This window comes from Clarias gariepinus, chromosome 6 (assembly GCF_024256425.1).
Source record: "Clarias gariepinus isolate MV-2021 ecotype Netherlands chromosome 6, CGAR_prim_01v2, whole genome shotgun sequence".
Lineage (NCBI taxonomy): Eukaryota > Metazoa > Chordata > Actinopteri > Siluriformes > Clariidae > Clarias > Clarias gariepinus.
This window is the reverse complement of record NC_071105.1, coordinates 25,347,954-25,369,857: the sequence shown is the minus strand read 5'-3', so window position 1 is coordinate 25,369,857 and position 21,904 is coordinate 25,347,954.

Below are 21,904 nucleotides of genomic sequence, written 5' to 3'. Positions count from 1 at the left end.
TACGTCCGCACCCAAGGGGTGCCTTTACTTTCTGTTACCTCCAGAAATTGAAGCTATAAAACAATACAGCACAGCTTCTCTGGTGGCCAGGATCATTTGACCATTTTCCTTTTCTGGTCGGGCAGGTTTCGTTTTCTATTGAAAAGTTTTCATGCCACTGCCTTAAAGACTCAACAAAATAACTGTTATGAATCTTTACCCTCAACCGCTCATGTCCAACAATTTCCAACTTTTATAAGGGATACAATTCTTCGCCAGTATAGACTTCTGTAATGCCTTTTATCTTGTTTAAATTAGAAAGGCTAATGAATAAAAAACAATCTTTAATACACTGATGGGCTGGTATGAATACCTTGTCATCCCTATGGGACATAATAGGGACACAACTCTTTGGCCAAGATTTTGTGACGTGGCTTCCAATTTAGAAGGCAGAACCTACACTATGACAGAAGTGTTCTGTTTCTCCAAAGTCGCCACTTTCTTCCCCTCCACCAAGGAGACAGCAGAACTTGTGGTCTTCAAAGGTCCTATGTGTCCACCAGAGCCCAGATAACGCATCCTAACCTTGCCTTTAAGCAAAAGGCAAACAGATGCCGCTCAGCAGCTCTGGCATTTCCCCCCCCCCCCCCCATTTTTCCTGGCATTTGTCTCAAAGCAGCTTCAAAAAAATTTAAGAAGTATTTACAAAAGAAAATTTATGGAAGTGTGTTTGTGTGAAAAAAATGTGTCTTGATAATAATGAGATGAATGAATGAATGAATGAATGAATGAAAAATGAAATGTCTCTGATGAGCAAGCCAAGGGTAATGGCGACAGTGGCAAGGAAAAACTCCCTGAGATGGCAAAAGAAAGAAATCTTGAGAGAAACCAGACTCAATCAGGGAACCCATCCTCATTTGGGTGATAACGGATAGAAATTATGTAACATCATGTGTGTTATGCAGCTGAAAGTTCAACATAACAGAAGTTCTTTAAATTAACATGAAGTCCAGTTCAGCATAGGGAGTCAGTAGGTGCAAAGGGGAGATAGGATCTGGATCACTGGAAGCACAGAAGCAGCATGTGTAGCTCCAATCATAATAAGGCAGAATCCAGCTGGAGCTGGTCCTTTCTCTGGATGCCTCAGAATCCTCGCAGGGTTGTACTTTGTCTACTGAAGCTGGCGCAATATCAGATGCCTCGGGATGGGTAGAAAGATAAAGATAAAGAACAGATAGAAAGAAAGATTCGTAGTTGCCATTCAGGATAGATGTACTGGAGTATGTATGGGATGAGTCACGTGTATCCCAGATTAAAGAGATGCGTCTTGAGTCTACTTTTTTTAGGAAACTGTGTCTGAGCCCCGAACACTGTCTGGAAGGCTATGAAAATGCCCTACCCCTCTTTGTAGATTTAGAAATTCTGGGAACTACTAGAAGTCCAGAGTTTTGTGATCTTAAGGAATGTGGTAAATTGTAGCATATCAGAAGACTGGCTAGATACTGTATGTGGGAGTTAAGCCATTTAAAGCCTAGTATATAAGTAATACTCTTTTGTAATTAATTCTAAACTGAACAGGTAGCCAGTGCAGGGATGATAATATTGGAGTTATATGATCTTATTTTCTGGATCTAGTGAGAACCCTGGCGGCTGCATTTTTGACTTACTGAAGCTTGTTTATTGTGGATGCAGGACAACCACCTAGTAATGCATTACAATAGTCCAGTCTGGAGGTCATGAATGCATAAACTAGATTTTCTGCATCAGATACGGATAAGATGCTTCTAAGCTTGGCAATATTCCTAAGATGGAAAAAGCCTGTTTCTGTTTTTGTGATATTGGAAATATGATTTTCAAAGGACATGTCACTGTCTAATATTACGCCCAGGTCTTTCACTGTCGAGCTGGTAGCAGCAGTACATCCTTCTAAACGCAGGCTGAATTGTGAACTGTTTTTTGGGCCAATAAATAATATCTCTGTCTTATCTGAATTTAATAAAAGAAAGTTGTTAGTCATTGAATCTTTTATCCTCCGGACACACTCAGTTAGTCTAGACTTAAGTATTTTGTCTGGTTTAGTTGAGATATATAATTGGGTCCGAAGCCAAAAACAAGTCATTTGCAATCTTAACTAGTGCAGTTTCTGTACTATGATGGGGCCTGAAACCTGACAAAAATTCTTAGAGGATGTTGTTTTCCTGCAAGAATGTGCATATTTGAACTGATACTACCTTTTCTAATATTTTTTATATAAACGGAAGGTTTAAAAGGTCTGTGATTTGTTATTTCATTCGGGTCTAAATTAGATTTTTTAAGACGAGGCTTAATAACTGCCAACTTGAAAGGTTTAGGGACGTGACCAAGATATAGTGAGGAATTAATAATATTTAGAAGTGGCTCTCCAACGGTATGCATCACTTCTTTTAAAAATCTGGTTGGGATTGGATCTAACTAGCACCTTGTTGATTTAGCCGAGGTGATAAGTTTATACAGCTCTTCCTGTCTTATACGTACCTGTAAAGCATTGAAAATCTAAATGTGAAGCTTTAGACTGAACTGGATCATGAGATGCTATTAGAGCATGCTATTTTTTTATTGAAGAAGTCCATAAAGTCTTTACTTCTAAACTGTGATGGGAACTCTTTGCAGGCATCATAGGTTTTTTTTAGGCGAGCCACTGTACTAAATAAGAACCTGGGATTGTTTTGGTTTCTTGCTATCAGTTGACTCAGATGCTTGGTCCTAGCAGTTTTTAGAGACTATCTATAGCTGCACAAACTGTCTTTATACGCAATTCTAAAAACTACTAATTTAGTTTTTCTCCATTTTCTCTCAAGGTTATAGGTTTCTCTCTTTAGGGCGCGAGTATGACTGTTGTACCATGGTGCAAGTGTTTTATCTCTGACTTTTTTTTTATCTGATGGGAGCAAGTGTCTAATGTACTGGTAAAAATAGTGGCCATGCTGCTAGTCACTTCATCTAGATCATCTGCATTTAGGAGTCTAATAAGAAATTCGGACAGATCCAGCAGATTACTTGTGAATTTGTCTTTAGTAGTCGGATTCATATTTCTAACAAATTGATAACATGGGGAGACACAGCTAATCTGTTCTATGGGTAGAGTATATATCAGGAGGTGATGATCTGTGATATCATCACTTTGAGGTAAGATCTCTATATTAGAGACATCTATACCATGGGATATAATTAAATCTAGCGTATGATTAAAGCAGTGAGTTGCTCCATTTATATTTTGTTTAACCCCAAAGAAATTTAGTAAATCCATAAATGCAAATGCTAAAGCATCGTTAGCATCATCTACATGAATGTTAAAGTCTCCTACTATCAACACTTTGTCAGAGTTAACCAATAGGTCTGATAGCAGATGTCCAAACTAATCGAAATATGGCCCCGGGGGTCTGTACACGATGGCCATTGTAAAATATAGCAAGGGTTTATGTTTATTATATCACTTCAAATGAGGTAAAACCTGGGCCTTGTTTTCTGAGTAACAGTGAGTACATCATTGTAGATAGTTGCGACAGCACCACCGCGACCAGTTAGATGGGGCTTGTGCTTATTGAAATATACTGACGGAATAGACTCGTTCAGACCAATATATTCATTTGGTCTAAGCAAGGTTTCGGTGAGACAGAATGTGTCAAGATAATAATCTGAGATTATTTCATTGACAATAAATGCTTTAGGCGCAAGGGATCTGACGTTGAGAAGTCCAAACTTTAGAGGTAGATTTCGATTACTTATTTGGCCTTTTTCTGGTTTTACGGTTATCAGATTGTTTTGAGTGAATTTAACAAATTTATTCTTTTTTATCACTATTCGGGGAACAGACCCAATTTCTAAAGGATAAGCTATGTGTGCATGTCTATCAGTATGGGGAGTTGTAATGTGTTGTAATTTTTGAGGTGACCAGTGAGTGATAATCTCCATCTGTGACATTCCTAACAAGACTACTTCACACAACTGTCCTTTCACCATTTTTGAGATTATGTATCCAGTGTCACTAAAACCTTTATTCCTTTATTATTAGTTTTAATCATACAGAGTGCCTTATTTAAATGGTGTTATTAGTGCCATTATGTAATTAATTTAAACTTGAGTGTTCTCAAGTGAGGGCATGACTGGTATGACACTTAAAATTACGTCTTACCAAAGTTGTCTACATGATGATGGGATAACAAAAGCCCCAAACAAAATGTTAAAAAACCAACTTCAAAACAACATATTACTATACTATAATACTAAACCAATGGCCTGAGCGGGATTTTGACTCTGACCTTTGTGGTGGGAGCACCGTATGCTTACCACCTGACCACAAGGAAATGAACAACAGATTACACAGTAATTTGTGAGTTAAGATGCACTTCAAGATAGTATTGTTGAAAGAAAATTAAACAAAGTGGTAACATCCTACCCTAAGAGAGACATGGCATGAGATACATTGGTACTGTTATGGCACAAACAGTATCAAGTATCAAAGTATCAATTTGGAAATAAAACCAAAAGTTTTCCTACAGTATCCCACAAAACGTTGTTGCATATATATGCTCACACAACATCACCACCACTAACATCTTATTTTACTGAATTTATAATGATATTATGCAACACATACCTGGAGACAATAAATGCTGAGGTGACTGGGTAAAAACAGAAAATACGAGAGAAATGTACCTATAATCAAGTTATATCTGCATATAATTTTTTGTCCACTGAATTAGTTCATTTAAATTTTGTAAATCATATGAACTTGTGTCAGGCCCCTGTTAAGCTGTCATTATTGTTCGAAGCTGTCATTATTGTTGTGGGCCTAGAGCTAATCCAGCTGCTCCTGGGTCTTCCAGATCAGCTTGATCTGGACCCTCATAAACATCCAAATCCTGTTAGAATTTTTAACAAATCTGTTGCAATCTTTTTCTTTTTTTTTCTGATTTCCTCCCTAATTTAGTCGTGTCCAATTCTAAATTAGGGAGAAAATTTTGAATTTTCCTCCCCGTCACTAGGGGATGCTACTGCCACCACTTAGTCGGGAGGGCTGAAGACTATCACATGTTTCCTCCAAACCGTGATGCCAGCCAACCGTATCTTTTTCGAATTTCCACAATATTGGGGGCGGCATAAAACACTTAGGGGACAGCGCTACCCGCTCCTTCTGCTTGCGTGAGCTCACAGGCACCCCTAATTAGAGCTGTAATCATAAACCTCTCATCCCTCCCCTCTGAAAGAGTTTGGCCAATCAGCTCTCTCTAGACTTCCAGCTGCGAGAGGTTACAGCATCACCCAGGAATCGATCCAGCAATCTCCGGATGATAGGGCGAGCACTTTACCACTGCACCACACGGAGGCCCCTGCAACCTCTTTCTGATCTAGCTTACTGTCAGGGAACATACAGTGGATTATAGACCTGTAGTTGTGCTATCCTGACAGTTAGATGAGACTTTTATTAAATCTAATTCAGACTGCTCAGATTCTAGATAAATACACTAGAAGTTAAAGAAAGAGTCAAAAACTTTAGATTCTAGGTAAAAATCATGTGTATTAAGAAATAGTTTTCCCCCTCATTCCTCTTCAACATGGATGGACCCTTTAGTCAGGAGAGATGCCAAGATTAAGCAGCACTTTGCTCTCCAAACACCTTGAATTACCTCAAAGCCAGGCCTGCATCCTAAAACATGAACTGGCTAACAGAGACATCAACAAATAACTCACAGATTGGAAAAAAGTGGAAAAGGTTAAATATTTGAAAGGTGGTTGTATACCTATATTTGGTGCAGTGGAATCCTGCCAGCTTGCTGATACTCTAATTTATTTAAAGATAAAGCCCTCATTTTCTTTAGAAGTCAGTATTATAAACAGTCTCCAGTGTATTTAGTCTTAATATAAACCATCAGGAGGATGTGCTGCGTGTTTCTGATTGCAAGGCTGAATCTTTAATTCCATTTCCAAGGTCACCAAATACATGCCTTGATCTATGTTCAAAACAGAGAGCAAGAAAAATAAACTACATCTATGATTGAATCCAGGCTGTCAACACCAACCTCCCTCCCTGTGGCATTTTGCTTACAGAGATACTTTTCTTTTGGTCAGGTCAAAAACTAAAATTTCCTATGGTCTTCTTAAGGCGGCCTTATAAGAATCCAGCATTTGTAGCCTGGTCATAAGTTTGTGGCCAGGTTGATTGTCTGAGAATTTCCCCGAACACGGCATGACATCCACTCTTTGTAGAGCCACCATAGAAGTGCCTTCAGAACAACCTAACAACAACAAATGATGTTCATGGATCATTAAAAAAAAAAATAATAATTTAGTCCTGTCCAATTCTTTTCCCCCCGATTTTCTCCCCAATCTAGTCTTGTCCAATTCCCTTCCCGTCACTAGGGGGGGCTCCCACATTAAGGCTACTTACCTCCATCCAGCCAGGAGGGCCAGGGGCTGTCACGCGTTTCCTCTGAACCATGTGACACCAGTCGACCTCTTTTTTTCGAACTGCTTGCTCACACACCATTGGGGGCAGCATCACACACTCGGAGGCCAGCGCTATCCGCTCCCTTCGTGTGCACAAGCTTGCAGACCCCCCGAATGGCGTAGAGCCGCGCAATTAATGTGGTGCTAAAAAAATTTATTGATGCACAAAATGTGGGAGCACTAATACCTCTCATCCCTCTCTGCTGAGAGAGCTCAGCCAATTTAGCTCTCTCGAGGCCTCTGGCTGTGAGAGGTCACAGCATCACCCGGGAACCGAACCAGCATCTCCCAATGATAGGGCGAGCACTTTAACACTGGGCCACTCGGAGGCCGTTTATGGATCATTTAAATTCAAAAAATATTTTCAAAAGCCCATATTCCTACGATGGCTGTAGATATGCCAGGTCAAATACATCCACCCACATTCTGTGCATCAGTCAATTTTTTAGCACTAGAGAGAGTGAATAGCCGCCACTTTATATAGCACGACAAAATGTGCTGACAGACAAGAGATGTTCCTACATTACCAAGTACTTGAGAGTGCTGTAAGTTGTACATATGGGTGCCGTGTGACCACCTTAAGACAAAAACTTTTGTAAGATTGACTTAGAGTATGTAGGCTGTAGGAAGATCCTAAGGCAATCTTACGGCAAATGTAAGAACTCTACGGTCACCGGACAATAGAAAAGTAAAAAATTTTTTTTTAAAGAATTAAACGGTAGTTGGACCAACTTCCTAAGGAGGCTATAGAAAACTATGATGCCTGACACGAATGTCAACAAATTGCTGAAGGAACAGGGGGGTTTGTACAACACTGTCATTTGTAAGAATATTTGTGACCGAGGTTTAACCTCCATGCCATGGTAATTTTTTATCACAGGTCTGCCTTTGTCTTATGGTCAATCTACCATAATAATAGTAGACCACAATTAAAAACCTATTTGCAAAGCCTCTTCTGCTTCCTGCCTGACCCAAGGCATTCGCAAATACTAGATATGCCTTTGGATAATAAAGTATCTCGGGGGACATTGTGTCAGACCAAAAACCACTGTTTTCAAGTATGGATGCATCTATTATCAATCTATTTTTATTTTGGCCTTGGCTATCATCCCCATGTTAACAAACAAGTTAAGAGAACTAATCAGGAAATTGAAACCTCTCCGAGTTGGCTTCATTAAACCACCTAGCTCACAAATTTCTAATGATCTAAGATCATATCAAAAAGTTACAGTACTGCTACAAACTCTTATAAATGTAACTAAGACTTCTTCCTTTATTCATTTCCTTACCTACAACCTCATTACATGCCCAAATTAATGACACTCACCTGCTTTCAGTAACTTTGCCATGTTTATGATAATTTCCCTTATAACATTCATGAGTATTGCCTCATTTTACTATTTTACTTTTGGCCATCTGTCCACTTCATGACAGAAATAAATAAAAACAATAAAAAAGACACTGATAAAGCATTGTCACCCTGTACCTCCTGGGTTTGATTTTTGCCTCGGGACTGTGTGCATGAAGTTTGTATGTTCTCCCTGTGCTTGGTGGGTTTCCTCCTGGTACTCCGGTTTCATCCCACAGTCCAAAGACATGCAGATTAGGCTAATTGGCATTCCTAAATTGCACATATTATGTGATGAGTGAGTGTGTGTTGTGAGATAGATTGGCACCCTGTACAGGGTGTACCCTGCCTCATTCCCTAAATCTCCTGGCATAGACTCCAGGCCCCCTGCGACCCTGTATACAAGATAAAGTGGTATAGACCATAAGTGAGTGAATGAGTAAATAAAACCACCGCATGACAGACATTGCTAGTCAGTAGTACACACATTACTGTTATTTATTTAGCAGATTTATTTATCTATTTTGTACAGTACTGTAGCATATTGCAGACCTAATTAGATATCAATAAGGAGCATGTGGTCCTTAGAACTTTTTGATATCTGTTTTGTGAATGAAATATGACTATCGTCATTATAATATAAAATGTAACAAATAAATTAAACGAATTCTTTGTGTAGACATCATGAGCTCAACAAGCTCTTTGTATATTAGTGTCATCATAAATAATTGGCTATACTTGGCTATACTCTTTATTATAACATGATACCCATGAAAAAAATATGATACTACTCCTAAGATTACAAAGTGTTTATTAATTTAGGAATGTAACAATTAAAATTTTTTCTAGTAATATTTTTCCTAATAGTAGACTCATGAGAATAAGTATCAAGAAAATTGTAACAGATTATTGTAAACAAATCAGAAGTTTCCCCAAAAAATTGTGAAAATTTTCCCCAAAATAAATAACAATATTTTTTCATAGATACTTAAACTAACATAGAACTAACCTGGGATGACCAGAAGACGTAGCTTTAGCGGTTAGCTCTTTGGCAGGATTACCAACACGAGTAGGCAGGATAATCACGCTGTTTAGTCTAAGGACTCTCACAAATGGGGAGTAAGGGAAAGACACAATCTAACCCACGTCCTGTAGATACACACTGAGTACTCACAGTTAGGTGAAGAATTCCGACGTAGCATCGGCGAAACTCAATGACTGAGCGAGGTGCTATGGTTTGTTTACCTCTTTTATACTTCCTGGTTTGCGACCGCTTAACTTCCGGGTCCTAGTGCCGGTCGCGTTCCGAGTGTGCATGACAGTACCCCCCTGTCCAGGACCAGCTCCAGACGGTCCTGAGGTGGAGGATACCCTGTGACGGTAGTCCCGGAAGAGCTCGGGGTCAAGGATGAACCGTGCTGGAACCCAAGATCAATCCTCGGGGCCGTAGCCTTCCCAATTGACCAGGTACTGGGTGCCCCTGTCCGAGGGCGCGAATAAAGGATCCGTCGCACGGTGTAGGCAGGACCGCCATCAATGATTTGGGGGGGAGGAGCAGGGGGGGTGGGTGGAACCAGAGGTGAAGTGATGGAGGGTTTTAGCTGTGATGTATGAAAGACCGGGTGGATCCGGAGCGCCGCAGGCAGCTGGAGCCGGTAGGTGAAATCCGTAAAGTGATGCGGTATGGTTCGATGAACCTTGGTTATAATTTTCTTGTTTCGGTGTGCAGATGGAGGTTTTTAGTTGATAACCATACCTTGTCACCTATGTGGTACAAACGCGGGTGTCGGCGGCGATGCTGGGCGACGTAGCTGGTGTTGGCTCGCTGGATGGCGCGATTAGCTTGGTTCCACATCCGCCGACACCTACGGACCAACTGGGCCGATGGTACGTTCAACCTTCTTGATGGTTGAACATTGGAGGATGGAAACCATGGCACACCTCAAATGAACTTAGGTTGGTGGCTGAGGAGACGTGGAGGTTGTGGGACAGTTCGGCCCATTTGAGGTAGCGGGCCCAGGAGCGCTGGCGATCGGAAACAAAACATCTCAGGTAGGGACTCCGAGTGTCGCAGTGGTATAGCGCTCGCCCTATCATCCGGAGATCGCTGGTTTGAACCCCGGGTGATGCTGTTTTTCTCTCACAGCCGGAGGCACAGAGAGAGTTGATTGGCCGAGCTCTCTTAGGGGGGAGGGATGAGAGGTACTTGTGCTCCCACATTAGTCATGGCGCTACAGCCAATCAGGGGCGTCTGTGAGCTCGCGCACACGGAAGGAGCGGCTAGCGCTTTCCTCCGAGTGTGTTACTCCGCCCCTAACGGTGCGTGAGCGAGCAGTTCGAAAAGATGCGGTCGGCTCGCGTCACGTGGTTCGGAGGAAACACGGGATAGCTTTCGTCCTCCCGACTGAGTGGTTGTAGTAGCCTTGATGTGTGTGGGAGCCTCCTAGTGACGGGGAGTAATTGGCCACGACTAGATTGGGGAGAAAATCGGGGAAAAAAGAATTGGACAGGACTAAATTTATATATATATATATAAAAAAAAAAAACATCTCAGGTAGCGCTCCAGTTGTTGGTTGGTCCGTTCCGTCTGACCATTAGTCTGGGGGTGGTAACCGGATGACAGACTACAGGTGGAATTGATCAGACGGCAGAAGGCCTTCCAGAACCGGGCTGTGAACTGGGGCCCCCTGTCTGAGACGATGTCCTTTGGGAACCCATGCAGTCGGACTACGTGTTCCAAAATCAATTCAGCGGTGTCCTTTGCTGATGGGAGTCCGGCTAGGGCCACCAGGTGCACGGCCTTGGAGAACCGATCAACGATGGTTAATATGGTGTTCTTACCCCCTGAAACCGGCAGGCCCGTGATGAAATCCAGGGCGATGTGCGTCCAGGGCCGTCGAGGAACTGGGAGTGATTGGAGTTCTCCTGGAGTTGGTTGGTTTGTGTCCTTTGCCCTGGCGCACACCGGGCACGCCTGAACGAACTCGAGGACGTCTCTCCTCAAGGAGGGCCACTAGAACGCCCGTCGAATGAACGATAGGGTTCGTCGAGCCCCAGAATGTCTGGCGATGATGGACGAATGCCCCCATTGGAGAACCTCGCTCGTAGATGTTGGGGTACGTGGAGTCGTCCAGGCGGCACACCTGCCGGTTCGGTTTCCGCCGCCTGTGCCTGATGGACCCTGGTCTCCAAATCCCAGTGGAGGGGTGCGATGATTCGAGATGGAGGGATGACAGGCACGGGTTCCGCCCAGGGGAGATCGTCCACATACTGGCGTGATAGGGCGTCGGCTTTGGCGTTCTTCGACCCCGGGCGGTAAGAAAGATGGAAATTATATTGTTCAAAAAATAGTGCCCACCGTGCTTGTCGTGGATTGAGCTGTTTGAGGTTCTTGATGGTGATCAGGTTCTGGTGATCGGTCCAGACGATGAATGGCTCACTGGCGCCCTGGAGCCAGTGACGCCATTCCTCCAAAGCCCACTGGGAGATAACTGCGCCGGCGCTCACATCCGACGCGTCCACCTCCACAACGAAGGGTTTGTTGGCATCGGGATAAAGAAGAATCGGGGCGGTGGTGAAGCGATGGCAGAGTTCCTTGAAGGTTGAGATGGCAGCTGGGTTGAGCTGAAATGGGTGAGATGAGGGCCTGGTCAATGTGGTTAATGGTGCTGCAACTGTACTGTAGCCCCGGATAAAGCGACGATAGAAATTCGCAAACCCGAGAAACCGCTGAAGCTGTTTGAGTGTCCTGGGTAGGGGCCAGTGACGTACAGCTTCTAGCTTCTGTGGGTCCATGGCCACACCCTGGGGCGAGATGACAAAACCCAGGAACGTGGTGGAGTGCTGGTGAAAAGCTAATTTCTCCAGCTTGCAGTACAGTTGGTGAGCTAGCAATCTCTTTAAAACAGCACGTACGTGTTGGATATGTTCTTCCAGGTGGTGGGAGTAAATGAGGATGTCATCCAGGTAGACGAACACCCATCGGCCCAGCATGTCTCGGAGGACGTCATTTATGAATTGTTGGAAGGCCGAGGGTGCGTTGCAGAGTCCAAATGGTATGACCATGCTCTCATAATGTCTGGTGGGTGTGATGAATGCGGTCTTCCATTCATCACCCTCTCTGATGCGCACCAAGTTGTAGGCGCTCCGGAGGTCCAACTTGGTGAACACGGTGGCACCAGAGAGAGCGTCCAGGGCTGAGTTGGTGAGCGGTAGTGGATGTCTGTTTTTAATGGTGATGTTGTTTAGCCCCCGATAGTCAACACATGGGCGAAGTTCGCCCCCTTTCTTCTTGACGAAGAAGAACCCCGTGGCAGCAGGCGAGGTGGAGGGCCGGATGGTCCCCTGACGGAGGGCGTTGGTGACGTATTCCTCCATCGCCTGCATCTCCGAGGTGGATAACGAGTAGAGATGGCCGCGGGGAGGGACAGAACCCGGCTGAAGTTCCATCGCCAGGTCGTATGGGCGATGAGGTGGGAGGTGGGTAGCTCGTCTCTTACAAAAAACTTCAGCCAAGTCCCGATAGGAGAACACGTCCCAGTCCGTGCCTGTAGGCAGAGTTCGGTGCAGGTCGGCCCCCACTGGAGAATCCGGTTCCGGGTCCACAAAATGATCGGATCGTGCTGCAACAGCCAGGGATAGCCGAGGATGATGGGCGGTGATGAGATGGACGTAAGGTGGAATTGGATCTGCTTCTGGTGCTGGTCTATGGCGAGCGTGATGGGTTGGGTCTGATGGGTGATAGGGCTGGATGATAAGGGCCGACCGTCGGACCGTCTAACTTGATTAGAGTCAATGAAGTTACCAGCGGCACCGGAGTCGATGAACGCGGTGCTTTGAACTCGTTTGTGGCCAATTTGGAGGTTTACCTGAACCGTGAAACGTGAGATGGTGGCGTCGATTGTGGAGGAGAGGTGGAGGGGGCCCGGTGAGTCTCTCCTTTCACTCACCAGGGCTGTGCGTTTCCCGGGCGAATTGGGCAGATAGCTCGGTGGTGCGCCGCCGACCCACAGTAGGCACACAGACACTCTCGATACCGTCATTCGCATTCCGCCACGGTCAGGGAGGCGCGTCCTAATTGCATGGGTTCCCCGGCTCTGGTGTCAACCACGGCAGGAGGTGGAGATCCGACAGATCCAGTAGTTGAGGTGGTGAGAGCAGTAGGTGGTCGTGGTGTGGTGTAGGAGAAGGTGGGTGCAGGCGGCAGGGTCCTAGGGGCTGGCTTTGGGCGAAAGAGGATATGTTGATCGATACGGAGGGCGAGCTGGATCATCCCCTCCAGGGTAGCAGGAAGCTCTCGCCCGGCAAGCTCGTCTTTGATGCGTGGAGCCAGTCCCTCGTAGAAGGATTTCCGGAGCGCGGCATCTACCCAGTCGGTCTGCACAGCGAGGGTCTGGAACTTAGCAGCGTACCGGCTCACGGACGATCCTCCCTGCCGCAGATGGTAGAGTTTGGTGTCGGTCTCCACCTCGCCCGCTGGGTGTTCGAACGTGAGTCATGGGTTGGCGGGTGAACTTATTATATGAGTGCGTGGTATCTGAATCCGCCCGGAGAACTGCCGTGGCCCACTCAGCTGCCTGCCCGGATAGCAACGAGACTAGAAGCGCGATGCGTAGCCGATCGGTGGAGTACCTGGTGGCATTGAACTCAAACACCAGATTAAGCGCTGTTAAAAACACATTACACTTCCCGTCCGTGCCGTCCCATTTATCCGGGAGTGCCAAAAATACATCAGAAGGGGGGGGGGGGGGGGGGGGCGTTTGGTGCGCGACGGGAGACCGGCTAGCCGCGCTATCCACAGCCGCCCGGAGATCCGCGTTCTCCTGCCGGAGCTCCGCAACCTCGCAGCGCAAGGCCGCGACGTCTTGGAGGTCCCGGCGCAGATTAGCGATCTCCCCAGTTAGCGTGTTGATGAGCTTGGCGTGCTGATCAACCACATCGCAGAGGTGCGCGTAATCCGCTGGGTTCACCACGGAGGGCTCAGTCATTCTGTCAAGAACTAACCTGGGATGACCAGAAGACGTAGCTTTAGCGGTTAGCCCTTTGTAGCATGAATGGTAAACCCAAACGCGGAAGAACACGAGTAGGCCGGATAATTACGCTTTTTAGTCTAAGGACTCTCACAAATGGGGAGTAAGGGAAAGACACAATCTAACCCGCGTCCTATAGATACACACTCGATCAGGAATTGAAACCAAGAAGGTGAGTACTCACAGTTAGGTGAAGGATTCCGACGTAGCATCGGCGAAACTCAATGACTGAGCAAGGTGCTATGGTTTGTTTACCTCTTTTATACTTCCTGGTTTGCGACCGCTTAACTTCCGGGTCCTAGTGCCGGTCGCGTTCCGAGTGTGCATGACACGGAGTAAGTATATGAAAGTTTTGCAAATTGTTCAGCAGTCATTTTCCTCCCATTTCTCTTGTCAGAATTCATAGAATTCTTCTAGTTAGTGAGATGGCATGTCTGGACATGAGTTTTCAAATAATGCCACAGTTTTACAGCAGATTCAAAGATGTTCTCCTGCAGTGTTGCATGGTATATGTGTCCATCCATTTTCCCCTTTAGTCATGATGCTCAGTTCCTGTAGTTGATAAGCATCCCATAGCATGCTGCTACAACCACCAGAGTTCACCTTGGGGATTGTTTTTTTCTTCTTCTTCTTCTTTTAGATTTTGCCTGTGTTTATTTTTAGCAACAAATAGCTTTTTGAAGTTAGATTTTGATCTCATCTGACCATAAAAGCTAGCAAAGCCATATGTGCTTTTATGTGAATCTTCTTAAGTACTGTCTTCACAATGTTTTATAGAGAACTCTACAAATTATGCACTACTTTACCTGCACTCCAATTTCAGCCGCTGAGCATTGTAGACTTTTAAAAAGTGATGGTTAAATTGTTAGTGGCCTTTCAACAACGTGCTTAGATGCTTGGTTTTGAGAAAAGGCCTTTTGTAATAAGTGCAAGGCAGGTTTCACTTCCTGATCATAGAGCCAAAAGTGCTTAACAGGACAGTCAAACTCTTGGATGTTATCTTGTACCCGTTTCCTCCCTTGTGCGTGTCAATGACTAATTTCTCTGTGATTTCTCAACAAACAAATGACGCATATCCAGAGAGACAACCTTACTATAAGGACTCAAGAGTAATACCTAATTATATGCCATAATTATGGTCAAAGTCCGCTCTGAGTCAGTTGTGATTAATTTGTCATTTTTAAATCTGGAGTTTCCAACACAGAGGGAATTGACGACTTATTTCATTTTTTTCTATATTTAGTTAAATTCTAAATGGAAAAATAATTCAAAAGTTGTTCTATAATAAAGAATACTAAGATGACAGTCAAGGGGGTTGAATACTTTTGGAAGCAACTGTAGTTTAATTATTAATGGCATGTAACAAAAGATAGGACACTGAGCCAAACAATAGAGCATATTGAAGTTAGGCATTAAAGTTATGTTGTTCTGTGTGTTCCATAGGCACCATGTTAGATAAAGTTTTAAACAGTGCTCAGTATTTTCATTAGTCAGTTGTCCAGGGCTCTAGAATAGGTGAATTTCATTATTTATATTGCATATTAAAGTTTTTTTTTTTTTAGATTGAAAGATTATAAAGTATCGCAGTAACATGGGACCTTCAAGCAATGTGCTAACACAGGCTTATCTCCTGTACCATTGTATTCCTTTACATATGTGCCATACTGTGTTTTTCTGTACTTCTCTTCATGATTCACACATTTGGAGATGTCAGCCACTACCTTTAAAGACATCTATTAATGTTCTGGTCGGTACAAACATACCAGTTGCGTGCTGGCCAAACTGGTATGGTCTGTTTGAGCAATGACTTACAGTAGTAATAACTTTTATTCTAATTTGTTGATGGCAGTTTATCCATATATTTTTGTCACCTTTTGTTTACACCTGACACATTAACTTGAAAATTTTTCATTAGTATTTATTATTATTATAATTATATATATATTTCACTTTCACTTTTGGAATTAAATTAGTGAAATTAATCTTTTCTATGATATTCTAATGGTAATTTCTTGTGGTGTGTGTGTGTGTCTCTCTCTGTTTGTGTGTGTCGTTTGTGTTAATTAGCCTAAAAATTAAATATCAGCGTCATCTTCCCATGACCCTTTGCTTTTAGTTTTTGTTAACAGCTCTTGTTTATACTGAAGAATAGCACGCTATCACTCCTTCGGGACACAAAGTTGTTAGGCCAAACTAAATTTCCTGTCATTTAATTTGCAGTATATAACATTAAATAACATGATTTATGAGTTAGAAGAAAAGGCACACTAATAAATACTCTTGTACTATTTTTGGTTTCAATGGAATGTCTATGTTCGCAACCACATGTTTTTTTGCCAGGTATACTTATGCACGTAAGGAATGTGGGCCGGATGAACTCTCACTGTGTTCTTAGATCTTTCAAGAAGATAACAAAGATTAGGAGGCAAACTAAACACAAAGCAGGCGGTAATGTAAAAATAATTTAAAACTGCAAATCTCATAATATAAATAGAATACACACACATCACAATGCTGATAGTAATGTAAATAATATACAAATATTATATTAAATAATATAAGTAAATAATATATACACTTATAGTTATCAGTGTCACGAAACTAACCAGATTTTTTGTGGACAGCCATACTTTGTCACCTACGTTATACATTCGTCCTGGTGGGTGTCGACGGCAATGTTGGGTAGTGTGGTGGTGGTTGGCCCGTCGGATGGCTTGATTGGCTTGTCTCCACAGCCGCCGACACCTGCGAACCAACTGTTGGGCCAACGGTACATCAACCTCCTGTTCTTGATGTTCGAACATCGAAGGCTGGAAACCGTGGCATACCTCAAATGTGCTGAGATTTGTGGCAGAAGACACATGAAGGTTATGAGATAACTCAGCCCATAGGAGATAGCGCTGGAGCGCTGACGATCGCGACAAAACATCTTAGATAGCGCTCCAGTTGTTGGTTGGTCCGCTCCGTCTGACCATTAGTCTGAGGGTGGTATCCTAATGACAGACTGCAGATGGAATTGATCAGACGGCAGAAGTCCTTCCAGTACCGGGCAGTGAACTGGGGCCCCCTGTCCAAGACAATGTCTTTTGGGAACCCATGCAGGCGGACTACGTGCTCTAGAATCAGCTCGACTGTGTCTTTAGCTGACGGGAGTCCGGAGAGAGCCACCAGATGCACAGCTTTGGAGAACCGATCCACGATGGTCATGATGAGTGGATCAGAGTTTTTCCCTCTGAAGCCGGCAGGCCCGTGATGAAGTCGACTGCAATGTGCAAACACTGACGAGGAACCGGGAGTGGCTGGAGCTCTCCAGGTGTCGGCTGGTTGGTGGTTTTGGCCCTGGCGCACACTGGGCACGCCTGAATGAACTCGTCAATGTCCTGGATCATGGAGGGCCACCAGAAGGCGCGTTGGACAAACTGGAGGGTGCGCCTGGTGCCGGGATGTCCAGAGAGAGGTGAAGAGTGGCCCCACTTCATGACGTCGCTCCTGACCACTTGAGGCACGTAGAGTCGTCCAGGCGGCACACCTGCTGGTTCGGGCTCCACGGCCTGTGCTTGGCAAACTCTCGTTTCTAGATCCCAATAGAGAGGTGCAATGATTTTTGATAGGAGGAGGACAGGCGTGGGTTCCGCCCGGGTGGCGTCCCCCTCATGTTGTCTGGAGAGGGCGTCAGCCTTGGCCCACCGTGCCTGCCTCGGGTTGAGCTGTTTGATGTTCTGGATGGTGATCAGATTCTGGTGGTCAGTCCAGACGATGAAAGGCTTGCTGGCGCCTTGGGACCAGTGTCGCCATACCTCCAATGCCCACTTTATGGACAACAGCTCGCGGTCCCCTACCCTGTATCGCTGTTGAATGGAATAAAAATTTTGGGAGAAGAAGCCACAGGGGTGTAGCTTCTGGTCTGGACCTCGCTGGGAGAGAACAGCTCCGGTGCCCACATCCGAAGCGTCCACTTCCACAACGAATGGTTTGTTGATGTCTGGATGGAGAAGGATTGGAGCAGTGGTGAAACGATGACATAATTGGCAGAAGGCAGAGATGGCGGTGGAGTTGAGGTAGAAGTGATGAGATGATGGGCGTTTTAGGGCAGTTAGGGGTGCTGCAACTGTACTGTAGTCCCGGATGAAGCGACGATAGAAATCACAAACCCGAGGGACCGTTGAAGCTTCTAGTTTCTGCGGGTCCGTGGCCACACCCTGGGGCGAGATGACAAAGCCCAAGAACGTGGTGGAGCGCTCGTGAAAGGCGCACTTCTCCAACTTATATTACAGTTGATGGGCGAGCAATCTCTTAAGGACCGCCCTGATGTGTTGGGTATATTCTTTAACTGTTCGTGAGTAGATTAGGATGTCGTCAAGGTAGGCAAATGCCCACTGCCCCAACATGTCCCGAAGGACATCGTTTATTAAACTTTGAAAAGCGGCGGGGACATTGCAGAGTCCGAAGGGAATGACAAGACTTTCATAATGGCCAGTGGGAGTGATGAAGGCCGTTTTCCACTCATCGCCCTCTCTGATACGCACCAAGTTGTAGGCGCTCCAAAGGTCCAACTTCGTGAAAATGGAGGCACCAGAGAGGGCGTCCAGGGCAGAGTTGGTAAGAGGCAGTGGGTGTCGGTTTTTGATGGTAATGTTGTTTAGCCCCCGATAGTCTGGACATGGACGAAGTTCACCCCCTTTTTTCTTTACAAAGAAGAACCCCACGGTAGCGGGCGAGGAGAAGGGGCCTGATGGTACCTTGGCGAAGGGCGTACTCCTCCATCGCTCGTGTCTCGGTGGGTGTAAGGGAGTATAGATGACTGCGGGAATTCGAGCCTGGCTGAAGTTCGATCGGCAGGTCGGAGGGGTGATGAGGCGGGGAAGGCAGGAGAGGCAGGAAGCTCTTGGCCGGCTAGCTCGTCTTTTTAGCACCGTCTGCACGGTGAGAGTGCGGAAATCAGCCGTGTAGCGGCTCACGGATGAACCTCCCTGCCGCAGGTGGTACAGCTTGGTGTCGGTCTCCACCTCGCCCACAGGGTGTTCAAATGTTAACTTTAACTAGCGGGTAAATTCGTTGTAGGAATGGGCGGTATCGGAATGAGCACGAAGAACTGCCGTGGCCCACTCAGCTGCCTGCCCCGGGAGCAACGAGACAAGGAGAGCAATGCGCAATCGATCAGTAGAGTATTTGGTGGTATTAAACTCAAACACCAGGTCGAGAGCAAAAACACTGCATCTCCGGTCCGTGCCATCCCATTTATCCGGAAAAGCAGAAAAGACATCAAAAGTTGGAGGGGGGAGAGGGGGCAGTGCTGCAGCCGCCGCGATGGGAGGCCAGTTAGCCGCACTAGCAACAGCCTCGCGAAGGGCCGCGTTCTCCTGCCGAAGCTCCGCCACCTCACGGCGCAAGGCCGCGACCTCTTGGACGCTTGGACGAAGAGTAGCAAACTCTCCGTTTAGCTGGTTGTTTAGCTCAGCATGCCGATCAACCACATCACAAAAGGTGCGCATAATCCGCTGGGTTTACTGCATTTGGCCCAGTCATTCTGTCTTGAAACTAACCGGGATGATCGGAAGACTTAGCACTTAGCGGTTAGCCCTTTGTAGCGTGGATGGTAAACCCAAACGTGGAAGTAAGCGAGTAGGCAGGGTAACCACCTGATTTAGTCTAAGGACTCTCACAAAAGGGGAGCAAGGGAAAAACACAAATTTAACCCGTGTCCTATAAACACATACTAGAATCAGAAAGTAGACCCAAGAAAGTGAGTACTCACAAAATGGCAGACGGACAATCTGAACCGACATGGGCGAACTCAATGACTGAGCAATGTGAGGCGCCATCTTGTCTTCTTTTATGCTTCCTGTTTTGTGACCGTTCTACTTCCGGATCCTAGTGCTGGTCGCGGAGTGGGTGTGTGTAACAATCAGTAACTGTAACTGGTTGTAGTATACAATGGAACCTCGGATTACGAGCTTAATTCGTTCCGGAAGTGGGCTCGTATTCCAAAACACTCTTAAACCAAATTTAATTTTCCCATAGAAAATAATGGAAACTTAAATTATTCATTCTACAGCCCAAAAAATAAATACATAAATATAATTAATACAAAATATAAAGTAAAAATAAAACAAATTAACCTGTACTTTACCTTAAAAAAATGTAAAATTAAACCTCGACAGATAAGGGTTTTCGTTTGTGCATGCAGAGTGTTTGTGTGTAAAATGTGCGCGCGCGCGCGCACACACACACACACACACACATTAACGGATAGACCGTTTTTAAAACCATTTAAAAATTAGCAAGGAACATTCCTAGTCACACTCACGTGAGCGCATACTAACAGGATCACTGCTGATGTTGCAAAACAACAACAAAAACAAAACAAAAAAAAACAAATTAAACAGCTCCTCACCTTTGAAAACAATCGCGACAGAGAGAAGTTTGTGTGTTTATTTGGCAACCTGAGAGGAGGGGGGCTGAAGGGGGGCTCGCTCACGTTTACCGCCCCCTTCTCTCAGGTTGCCAAACAAACACACAAACTCTCTGCCTTACACAGACCTAAACACACACACTCAAAAACACTGCAAGCACTAAGACCCAGCAGGGGAGACGATAGGTCTCGGCTTTACAGCTCCCCTCCTCTTAGGTTGCCAAATAAACACACAAACTCTTCTCTGTCGCGACTGTTTTCAAAGGTGAGAAGCTGTTTAATTTTTGTTGTTGTTGTTGTTGTTGTTTTACTTTACAGTAGTAATCCCGTTACTTTACAGTAGTAATCCCGTTAGTATGCACTCATACGCGAGTGTGACTAGCGATGTTCCTTGCTAATTTTTAAACGGTTTTAAAAACGGTCTCTCCGTTAATGTGTGTGTGTGTGTGTGCGCGCGCACACGCACATCTCACACACACACACACACACACACACAGCGCGTGTGTGTATTCACCCAGCAGGAGAGACGATTACCTACAATTCTGCTGCAAGAGAGAGAAAAACCGTTGGCTCACTTGTGATGACGTAACGCTCGTTGTTAAAACAAGAAGCGCATGCGTTAAACATGATACTCGGTGCTCGTTAACTAAGACAATGCTCGTTTTTCAAGTAAAAAATTATTAAAAATTGTTGCTCGTCTTGCAAAACACTCGTAAACCACGTTACTCGTAATCCGAGGTTCCACTGTATTTTATTTGAAAATTAGAGCTGTTGTGCTGGATTTGGTGCAAGTTGTTTCATATCTGTCATGATAAACACTCAGGAGACATCATTAAACAGTTTAATTCAGTGCCTAGATACCTAAACACCACTTATGTCTGTGTGTGTGCAGTATGTAATGCAAGTTAAAAAATGTATTTAATTGATTTAGATGAACCTTTTAAGTTTTAAACTTTAAGTTTCAAACCAATTTAAGTCGACTTAACTTTAAAAAGTTTATTTAGATAATTTTCCTCCACATTGACTTCAGGATTACAAATTCTGTCTCCTACCCATGTAACATGCCTGGACATGTTCTGGTGGTGAGATTGTGTGTTGGCAGACTTGTATGTTAACCAAACTTGATAAAAACAATATTTCATGGTAAGTAACATTTAATTTACATCTAATAGATAAACTAAAGTAATGAAATTGAACTTGTTTTATTGTGTTTCATTGAGAAATCTGCTCAGCAAGAGAGCTGATGGGAAAAGCATTATTTATTGTTCAAGTATTTTTGAGGGAAAATTGTGAGTGTACTAAAAATCCTGTTGTTAAAAAAAGTTTTTTATTTTTTTATTTCATTTTGATGTTTTCATTGTGGTTTTCTCTTCCAAATCTGTTCTTATATCATCAGTGGTCAAATCCACCCCTGGATTTGACCACTGGATGGCAACTATTGTGGTGGAGGGAACAAAAGTTCTGTTGGGAAAGCATATGCCAAGGTGCTGTGCTTTGCTGATGGGCATAATATATGCTCTCAACCTAAGGTAATGCAAATACTTAAATACACTTTTTAAAGTTTTTCAGAAGTTGTTTCTTGACCTTAAAGGACTGAAAGCCAGTGCAAAAGTAATAAGTCTCAAGAACAATATTTGTTAAAGATTCCAC